This window comes from Chrysemys picta, chromosome 17, assembly GCF_011386835.1.
Source record: "Chrysemys picta bellii isolate R12L10 chromosome 17, ASM1138683v2, whole genome shotgun sequence".
Taxonomy (NCBI): Eukaryota; Metazoa; Chordata; order Testudines; family Emydidae; genus Chrysemys; species Chrysemys picta.
The window spans coordinates 21,275,197-21,283,701 of NC_088807.1; the positions used below are offsets into that span (position 1 = coordinate 21,275,197).

At 61.6% G+C, this 8,505-nt stretch overlaps 1 long non-coding RNA gene across 2 annotated transcripts; it reads left to right on the plus strand.

Annotated features, from left to right (window-relative positions):
* Window positions 1-1,100: 1,100 nt before the first annotated feature.
* LOC122173379 (uncharacterized) lies at window positions 1,101-8,234 on the plus strand. Of its 2 annotated transcripts, XR_010593520.1 has the most exons (5): window positions 1,101-1,416; window positions 2,193-2,258; window positions 4,247-5,426; window positions 6,378-6,956; window positions 7,560-8,234. It is a non-coding gene; the product is annotated as an uncharacterized LOC122173379 (long non-coding RNA). The 2 variants fall into 2 exon arrangements; XR_010593519.1 differs by having other exon boundaries at window positions 4,247-6,956.
* The last annotated feature ends 271 nt before the right edge of the window (window positions 8,235-8,505 follow it).

The following is an 8,505-nucleotide window of genomic DNA, read 5'->3' on the forward strand; positions in this document are numbered from 1 at the left end:
GGGGGGGGAGTTGTATTTGAGACCAGGGTGTAGGAACCAGTTACTCTGGGATCTGGTCCCTAACAACACATCTCCTCTCCAGGCTGCTGGCTGGCTGGGCAGAGCGGGGTGTCAGAAGGTGAGTATCTGTGGGGCAGGGGAAACTTTAGTGTTCAGGACGGGGAGTGGGAGAAGTGGGAGAAGGGGGAGAGGAAAAGAGGAGCTGAGCCCTGAACCTTCACCCAAAAATCAGTTCAACCTCCTTGTTTTGATCCCAGGGGGCTGAGATCAGAACCTGGCCCTGCCCCCTGTGCAGTCAGGGGTGACTCCTGATTGACCGGGGGATGGAAGGCGGGTAGGGTGACCAGACCTCCTGTTTTTAAAGGGACAGTCCTATATTTAACCCTCCTGCAGGCAAAGGTGCTAACTTCTGCTTGCGCCGGTGGGTGCTGGACCCCTCTCTTCCGCAGGCCCTGCCCCGACTCCGCCCCTGTCCCGCCCCCATTCTAATCCCTTCCCCAAAATCTCTGCCCCAACTCCGCCCCCTCCCTATCCCTATTCCGACTCCTTCCCCAAATCCCCACCCAAGCCCTGCCTCTTCCCCGCCTCCTCCCCTGAGCACCTCACGTTCCCGCTCCTCCCCACTCCCTCTTGGAGCCTGCTACGCCACCAAACAGCTGAACCCTGGGCCCAGCACAGGGGACGCCCGGCTGGGGAGTGGGGACAGAGTCACTGGGGGGTTCCCCAGCCAGGGGGCAGCAGCAGTCCCTGGAGTTTCAGGCCAATGGCTGGGTGCTCGGTTCCATCCTGCCCCCATCCCAGCCGATGCTCATTTTCATCCCACAGAGGGAACCAACCCAGCTGGGACCCAGCAGTTGGATTCCCCCCTGACGGAGCCGGAGGGAGAAGGGGAGCGGGAAAAATAGAACAATTCATCCCCCAGGGAACAGGGCTCCCGGCTCAGACGCCTTTTTCTTAAAAACAGGCACATTGTCCTGTATTTTCTGCCTCCCCTCCCCCCCCCTCAGTACTGGCTGGATCCCTGCTCGAGGCGAAGATGCAGCGTGTGGGGCCGGCCACCCTCCTGCTGGCCCATCAACGCTCCCGCTGCACCGGCTGAGGGTCTCACTGGGCCGATCCTCCCCATTCTGGGATCCCGGGGGCGCTGAGCCGGCCTGAATCCCTGGGTCCCGTCCTCTCCCCAGGGGAAGAGACACCATTGCCGACTGGGAGAGGGGGTCCCTGTATAACTAACCACAGACACCAATGCTCTATCTTTCTCATCCCGTGCCCCTCTCCCAACAGACACTGATTATAATACCACAGAGGAAACCAACCTGAATCATCCAGGAACGCTGACTACCACCTACTCAGGCAACACGGGGCCAAGTACCAAGTCAGGGGGCAGGAAATCGCCATCAACCCTCACAGAAATAGGTTTGTGCTGCCAAAGGAGCCGTCCCCGGGGGAGCCATGAAGGGATGCCTGGGTGGGACGGCGGCAGATCTCCACAGCGAATGCCCCATCTGAAAAGCCTCCCAGACTCATTTCATATGCAGGGGCGGTCACTGGACAGATGACAAATTGGCTTGGCGGGGGCAGGGCCCAGGAGAGCTTCCCCCCAGTGCACAGCCCCACCCCGGGTACCCCACAGACCGGGATTTTGTGCTGCCCACCGGCACCACAAACCCACCTGTTTGGGGCACAGCTCGGTGCATATTCCCCTGGGAGAACAGGGCCGGGGACGGAGAGCCCGGAATAGTGGTCCCTTATATCCCATCTGTCTGCCTGAGTCTGCAGACAGCCCGGGGGAATGGCTCAGAAGCAGGGCTCCCCCTTCATGGGGTGCTGCCCAGCGGGGTGTCAACCCTGGAACCTACCAACCCAGATAGACACCGTGTTAACTCTGTAACGTACCAATTCCATGTGACACAGTTAACTCTGGATCCTAATAATGGCCTTTGCTACACCATCTGGGTCCTGACAACTATTCTCTGTGCCAGGCTCTTGCCACCCCAGGAATTTCTCCCCACTGACCACCACCTTCCACTGGGTTTGAATCCCTGGGTCCCATCTTCTCCCCAGGGACACTGGCTCAGTTGACTGGGAGATGGGGTCCCTGTATAACTAATCACAAACACCAGGGCTCCAGCTTTCTCACTCTGCCCCCCACCTGCCCTGGCCCCTGACAGACACTGGTTTTATTCCCACAGGGGAAACCAACCAGACTCATCCAGGAAGAACTCCGACTTCGACCCACCCAGGCAGGGTGGGACCAGGTACCGGGGTTGGGGGCAGGAAATCGCCATCAACCAACCCACCCTGTGGGTCCAAGGGGCTTGAGCCCAGGAGAGGACATGCAGACATATATGCTGGGGCCGGGAGTGGGAGCCAGTCTGCCACCCCGCCTATCTGGCTAAACAGCTGTATGGCCTTGGGACCCAGCAAGGGGGCTAACGCCGGAGCCTTTCCGCAGGGTCAGCTGGGCTCCGATTGCCAGCCTTCCCAAAGGCCGCGAGACAGGCATCTATATCTCCCCCTCCTTAACCTGGGGCAGCAATTTAGTGTTGAGGTTCCCTGCGGAATTGGCACCCCAGGGTCCATCCCCGTTCACCCCTGGACGGGTCCCTCTTCCTCTCAGCTCCGCCATCATCAGTTCATCTCCTGCTGTTCTGCCTCGTGCCTTCCCTGCCTGTCACGGTCCTCTGACTCCTTCAATCTCCGCTCCAATTCCATCCATCTCAGATCCCCCCACAGGGAGCTGGCTGGAGACCCCCTGCTGGTCAGGGATACAGGTCTCAGGGACACCTGGCTCCTTCCAGCCTCCCTTGGCCTCAGCTGGGCCAGGAACAGGTGCGGGCCCTGGGGCTGCCTGGCTGCTCCCAGCCTCTCTCGCAGCCCCAGCTGGGTCAGCAACCAGCTCTTTAGAGCGATCGTCCTCTTCCAACTGAGCAACCAGCTGTGCCTTGGTGAGCTTTCCAACGCGCAGCCGTCTCTCTGCACAGCTCTGCAATGTCCTTCTTCAGGAGATGGTTATAGGCCATCTCCACGCTGTTCCCAAGTGGTCATGGATTCAGGCCTGTGCTATCTCAGCTCCCCATGGTCCCTGCGAGGATCCCCTTCAGTGCGACAGCCCTTCAAGGGGGCCACAATCTCTCCCGGGGGTTAAGCCATAGACTCCTGAGCCCTACAGGGAGCAATTTAATACACTACACCCGGCGGCTCTCACAGCCTTGCTGCCCGGCAGGAGCTCGCAGCCCCACCGCTCCAGTATTTCTGCCACCCCAAGCAAAAAAAAAAAAAAAAAAAGACATGATCGGTGGCGGCAGTTCAGCGGCAGGTCCTTCGCTCCTAGAGGGAGTGAGGGACCTGCCGCCCCCGAATTGCCGCAGGTGCCGCCCCTCTCCCTTGGCCGCCCCAAGCACCTGCTTGTTAAGCTGGTGCCTGGAGCCGGCCCTGGGTATGGCGAGCTGAGGCTGCCGGGGAGGGGCCAGGGGCTAGCCTCCCCGGCTGGGAGCTCAAGGGCCAGGCAGGAGGGTCCCGCAGGCCAGATGTGGCCCACAGGCCGTAGTTTGCCCACCTCTGATATAGAGGGTGACGGATAGATCCATGTGGACGGACGGCCACAGGTCGGTGGGAATATGGGTACTTGGGAACATATGGGGGGCGAAGAGCAGAAAACTGGACCTGAAATGTCAAATCCCGTGTGGTTCCCAACTCCCACTGGTGATCTCAGAGCGACTCTGGGCTGTCGGTATTGGCGCCCCCTGGTTTGATACAGCCCCGTTTGGCAGACAAGCTCCCCTGTAGCTCTATAGACACAGGGACGTTCCTCCCCCGAAATAGGGACAGCTGCACCCAGACCTGCTCCGCAGTGACTCCAGGTGTGAATGGCACCTGGCTGGGGCAGGGACCGTCTCTGTGTCGTGTGTCTGTACAGCTCCGAGCACACGGGGGAGCTGGCCCACGACAGGGGCTCCTGGTAATTAATACGAGTCAGTAATGATTTAGGTTCCGGTTTCCGTGGAGCCAGGCAGGGGCTGTATCTGCACTCAGGGTCTCGCTGGGCCGATCCTCCCGTTCTGGGATCCCGGAGGCGCTGAGCCGGCCCGAATCCCTGCGTCCCATCTTCTCCCCAGGGACGTCAGCTCAGCTGACTGGGAGATGGGGTCCCTGTATAACTAACCACAAACACCAGGGCTCCACATTTCTCACTCTCCCCCCCACCTGCCCTGGCCCCTGACAGACGCTGGTTTTATTCCCGCAGGGGAAACCAACCAGACTCATCCAGGAACGACTCCGGCTTTGACCCACCCAGGCAGCGTGGGACCAGGTACCGGGGCTGGGGGCAGGAAATCGCCATCAACCACCGCAAAAACAGGTTTGTGCAGCCCAAGAAGCTGCCCCCGGGGTAACCATGAAGTCAAGGGCCAGGTTGCTTGGGACAGGAGCAGATCCCCAAGCAAATGTCCCATCTGGGCTGAGACTCCCGCCGCCCCCCCCGGACTCATTTCATAGGCTGGGGGGCGGTCACTGGACAGATGCCAGATTGGCTTGGCAGGGGCAGGGCCTGGGAGAGCTTCCCCCCAACGCACAGCCCCACCCCGTCAGCCCCACAGACCAGGGTGCTGTGCTGCCCACTGGCACCACAAAGCAACCCATGTGGGGCACAGCTCGGTGCATATCCTCCTGGGAGAACGGGGATGGAGAGCTGGGGTAAGGGCCCTGTGTATCCCCTCTGTCTGCCTGAGTCTGCAGACAGCCCAGGGGAATGGCTCAGAAGCAGGGCTCCCCCTTCACAGGGATGCTGCCCAGTGCGGCGTTAATACTGGAAGCTACTGAGTTAACTCTGGAACCTACCAATTCAACGTGACACCGTTAACTCTGGAACCAAATGATGGCCACCTGATGGCACCACCGTTTTGTCTTCCGCTGCTGATCGCTTCAATGGGGTGTGGTTCTCCCAACGATCTCAAAGTGCCCTGCCCAGCCAGAAGCCCAACCCCCACTGCCATCCCCGCCCCCCGAGATGATTCCTACACAGACATGAGCTGAAGCTGCTGGGAAATTCCCAGGGCAAGGCAGGACCTGGGGGGGGCTGGGCTGCGGGATCTGGCCCCAGCTGCCTTCACAGGGTACATGGGGCCTGAGGTACATCCCCCCCCCAGGATAGGCCTCTGCCATTGGCAGTGAACCCCACTGACCACTATTACCCAGAATCCCCTCTGCTCCTGCCGCCCCCAGCCCCATAGCATGTTCTGCTGTGGGTCCCTAGGTCCTCGAGGGGGAGGGGCTGGGGCAGCAGGTAACGAACCAGCCAATCACGGCATTCACGGCCTGGTGCTGCTTCCCAGAGACATCGGTTAAGACCAGCACCATCTTCGCCGGGGTGAGCGCAGTGGCCGCCGGCCTCTTCCTCCTCCTCCTGATCTTCCTCTGCTACAGAAGTGAGTGCACCACCCAGTGAGGGAAGGGTTAAACCCGCTGCTAAGCCGGGCTGGGAAGGGGTCATGGCTTGGATGGGAGACAGGGAAGGAAACCCAGTGGGTGGGGCAGGAGGCCAGCAGGGGGCGCTTTCCCCTGGCAGGGAGAGCTGGCCCCAAAGCCCTTGGGCAGCACTACGGGGTGCTCTGGTGCAGAGGGTGGGGGCTCAGTAGGGGGCGCTGTGGTGCAGGGGGTGGGGCAGGGGACTGACTAGAGGGTGCTGTGCTCCAGGGGGCAGGGACCTGTCTCTAGAGCATTGGTTTCCAAACTAGGGGGCGCTCCCCCCTGGGGGGGCATGAAGAAATTCCAAGGGGGGCATGAGGCTGCCTGGCCCTTGAGTGCCCGGCTGGGGAGGCTAGCCCCGGCCCCTCCCCTCCTGTCCACCCTCCCCCACAGTCATGCCGCCGCATGGGCAGAGCGGCTTGCGCCCGCCTACCTCCCAGGCTTTCCAATAAGCCAGTCCTGCCACTCTGAGCGGCCTGGTAAGCGGGGGGCAGGGAGCGGGGGGCGGGTTGGATAAGGGGCAGGAGGTCCCGGGGGCAGTCAGGGGACAGGGAGCAGGGGGGATTGGATAGGGAATGGGGTCCTGGGGGGGGGCGACTAGGGGCGGAGGGTCCTAGGACGGGGCGGTCAGGGGACAAGGATTGGGGGGTTGGATGATGGTGAAGGAGAGGTAGGGGCGTGAGGATTTCTCGAAAATTAAAAAGGGGGCGTGATGCCGAAAAGTTTGGGAACCAGTGGTCTAGGGTATCCACGCTCAGCAGCTGGAGGGGGAGGGGCTCCCCCTGTCAGAGCAGTGGGGAGGGACTCCTTCCTGGGCCCCCCATCCCAGCTGCCCTATAGGGCTGAGGGGCAGGGCTGGTACACTGGGATCTGGGTCTACTCATGGACGATTCTGCTTCATGTCTCTGCAGGGAAAGGACCAGCCCCGACACAGAGCAGGTGAGACCCTAGCTCCACTCCCCTCTCCTGATCTACCTGCCCCAGGACACAGGACTCCTGGGTTCTCTCCCCGGCTCAGGGAGGGGAGTGGGGTCTACTGGTTAGATCAGGGGGGCTAGGAGCCAGGACTCCTGGTTCTGTTACTATCTCTATCTCTCTTTCTCCCCGTAGGGAGTCCGAGGCTGCAGCCACAGTCTGTAAGTCACACATGAGGGGGCAGCCATGGAGCAGGGGGGAGGGGCGGGTGTCCCCTGGCAGGGTCTGTGTCCTGTGGGGGGGGGGTATGCTGATGTGGGGTGCAGCCCTGACTCACTGTGTGCCTTTGGGGGTGCCTCGCCCCGCTTGTGCCTCAGTTTCCCCCACTGCACCATGGGGCTAGTGATCCTGCCCCACCCCAGTGTGCTGGGGGGCAGGCGGGCCAGTCTGCGAAAGGCTCAGATGTGGGTGGGGGGCTGGGCCCGGGGCCCTGATCTGGGCCCAGCCGCTCACCGGGGGGGTGTCTCTATTCCACAGATGCCCTCGTGGGTGAAGGGAAGCAGCTGAATGTCCTGGTAAGTGCCCCCCACTCCTCACCCCCCCAGCACCAGTGCACCATCCAGCCTCCCCCGCCCACACCATCCAGCCCTGCACAGGTCCCACTAGAGCCACGTTCTGACGTCGGCCCCCCCTGTGGCCCCTCAGGGCAGACACCGGAGCTGGGGATCAGAACACAGAAAATAAGAGCCTGACCCTGCACCCCCAAAACTCACCTTGACCCCCTCAAACCTTCCTCCAAACGTTTGCATTTGTCTGAGATTTGCGGAGAGTCAGCGGAATTCCATGGGGGGCAGGTGCCAGGGGGGTGGGGGGGGGTGGATTTCCCTGATCTCTGCCCCATGGGGCTCTCTGGGCTGGAGTGGGTGTGGGGGTGTTGCTGGATTCCCTGGGGGTGGGGGGAAGAGCAGCTCTTCAGAGCCCCTTGCTGGACAGGACAGAGCATGTCAGAGCAACTGTGCATGTGGGGAAGGGGAGCTGTAGGGGGCATCGCTGTCTCCTGGGGGCTGCGATCAGAACTGTTTGGTGTGTGTGTGTGTGTGTGTGTTGGTGCTGGCACATGCGCACACCCACACCACACACACGTGCACACCCACACCGGTGTCTCTCTCCCCTCCCAGCCCCAGGAGCCCAACCCTGGTGCCAACGGACTCACCTACGCCGAGCTGGACGGCCAGGTGCTGCAGGCCAAGCAGGGGGAGCCGGCCCCTGCCCCCGAGCCTGCCCTGTATGCCACCATCAACGTGAGCCAGGGGCCCGACGGGCAGAGCCCCCAGGGTGCAGAGACGACCCCCATCGACCCCCATATCGTGAACCCAGGAGGAGTCATTGGAGAGACGGGGCAGGGAGCATCGGCCACTACAGGGTGACAGAGTGATTCCCCCCTCAATAATGGGCTTGGCTTATAGCCCCCCCATAGCCCTCCCTCCAGCTGGTGCTGCCCCACCCAGCCCCACAGGTGGGGGGCCAGGAGGGCTCAGCATAGGGTGACCAGATGTCCCAATTTTATAGGGACAGTCCTGATTTTTGGGTCTTTTTCTTATATAGGCTCCTATTACCCCCCAGCCCCTGTCCCCATTTTTCACATTTGCTGTCTGGTCATCCTAGCTTAGCACCAGGAGGGGGAGGGGACACGCTGAGGCAGCTGTTTGTGTTGTTTTGCATCCTGTTCATCTCCAGATTTGTAATAAACACAGAACCACAAACCAGCCTGTGACGTTCCCCTGGTGTTATCCGGCCGGTGATCTGCTCGGTCACTCCAGCCCTCGACTCTGGGAGCCAGCCCCACCCTGCTCCGCTGTGACACCTCCACTCCCGGGCTGTTCCCGCACAGCCTCTGGCGTGTGACTGCTCCCAGCTCCGGGAGTGAGCACTTTGGGCAGCCGCTGCTTGGATTGTGCAACCGACTGACACTAGCCGATATCTCCGGTCCCAGACACCCCCCTAGGAACCTCCGTCCGGCAGTGCCCAGTTCTGCCCGCTGGACGCTGCCAGCTCCTCTGAGTGTCTGTGGGGCTCACGTGGCTCAGGCCTGACACCTTGGTGAACCGACGTGCGCCGTTTGTT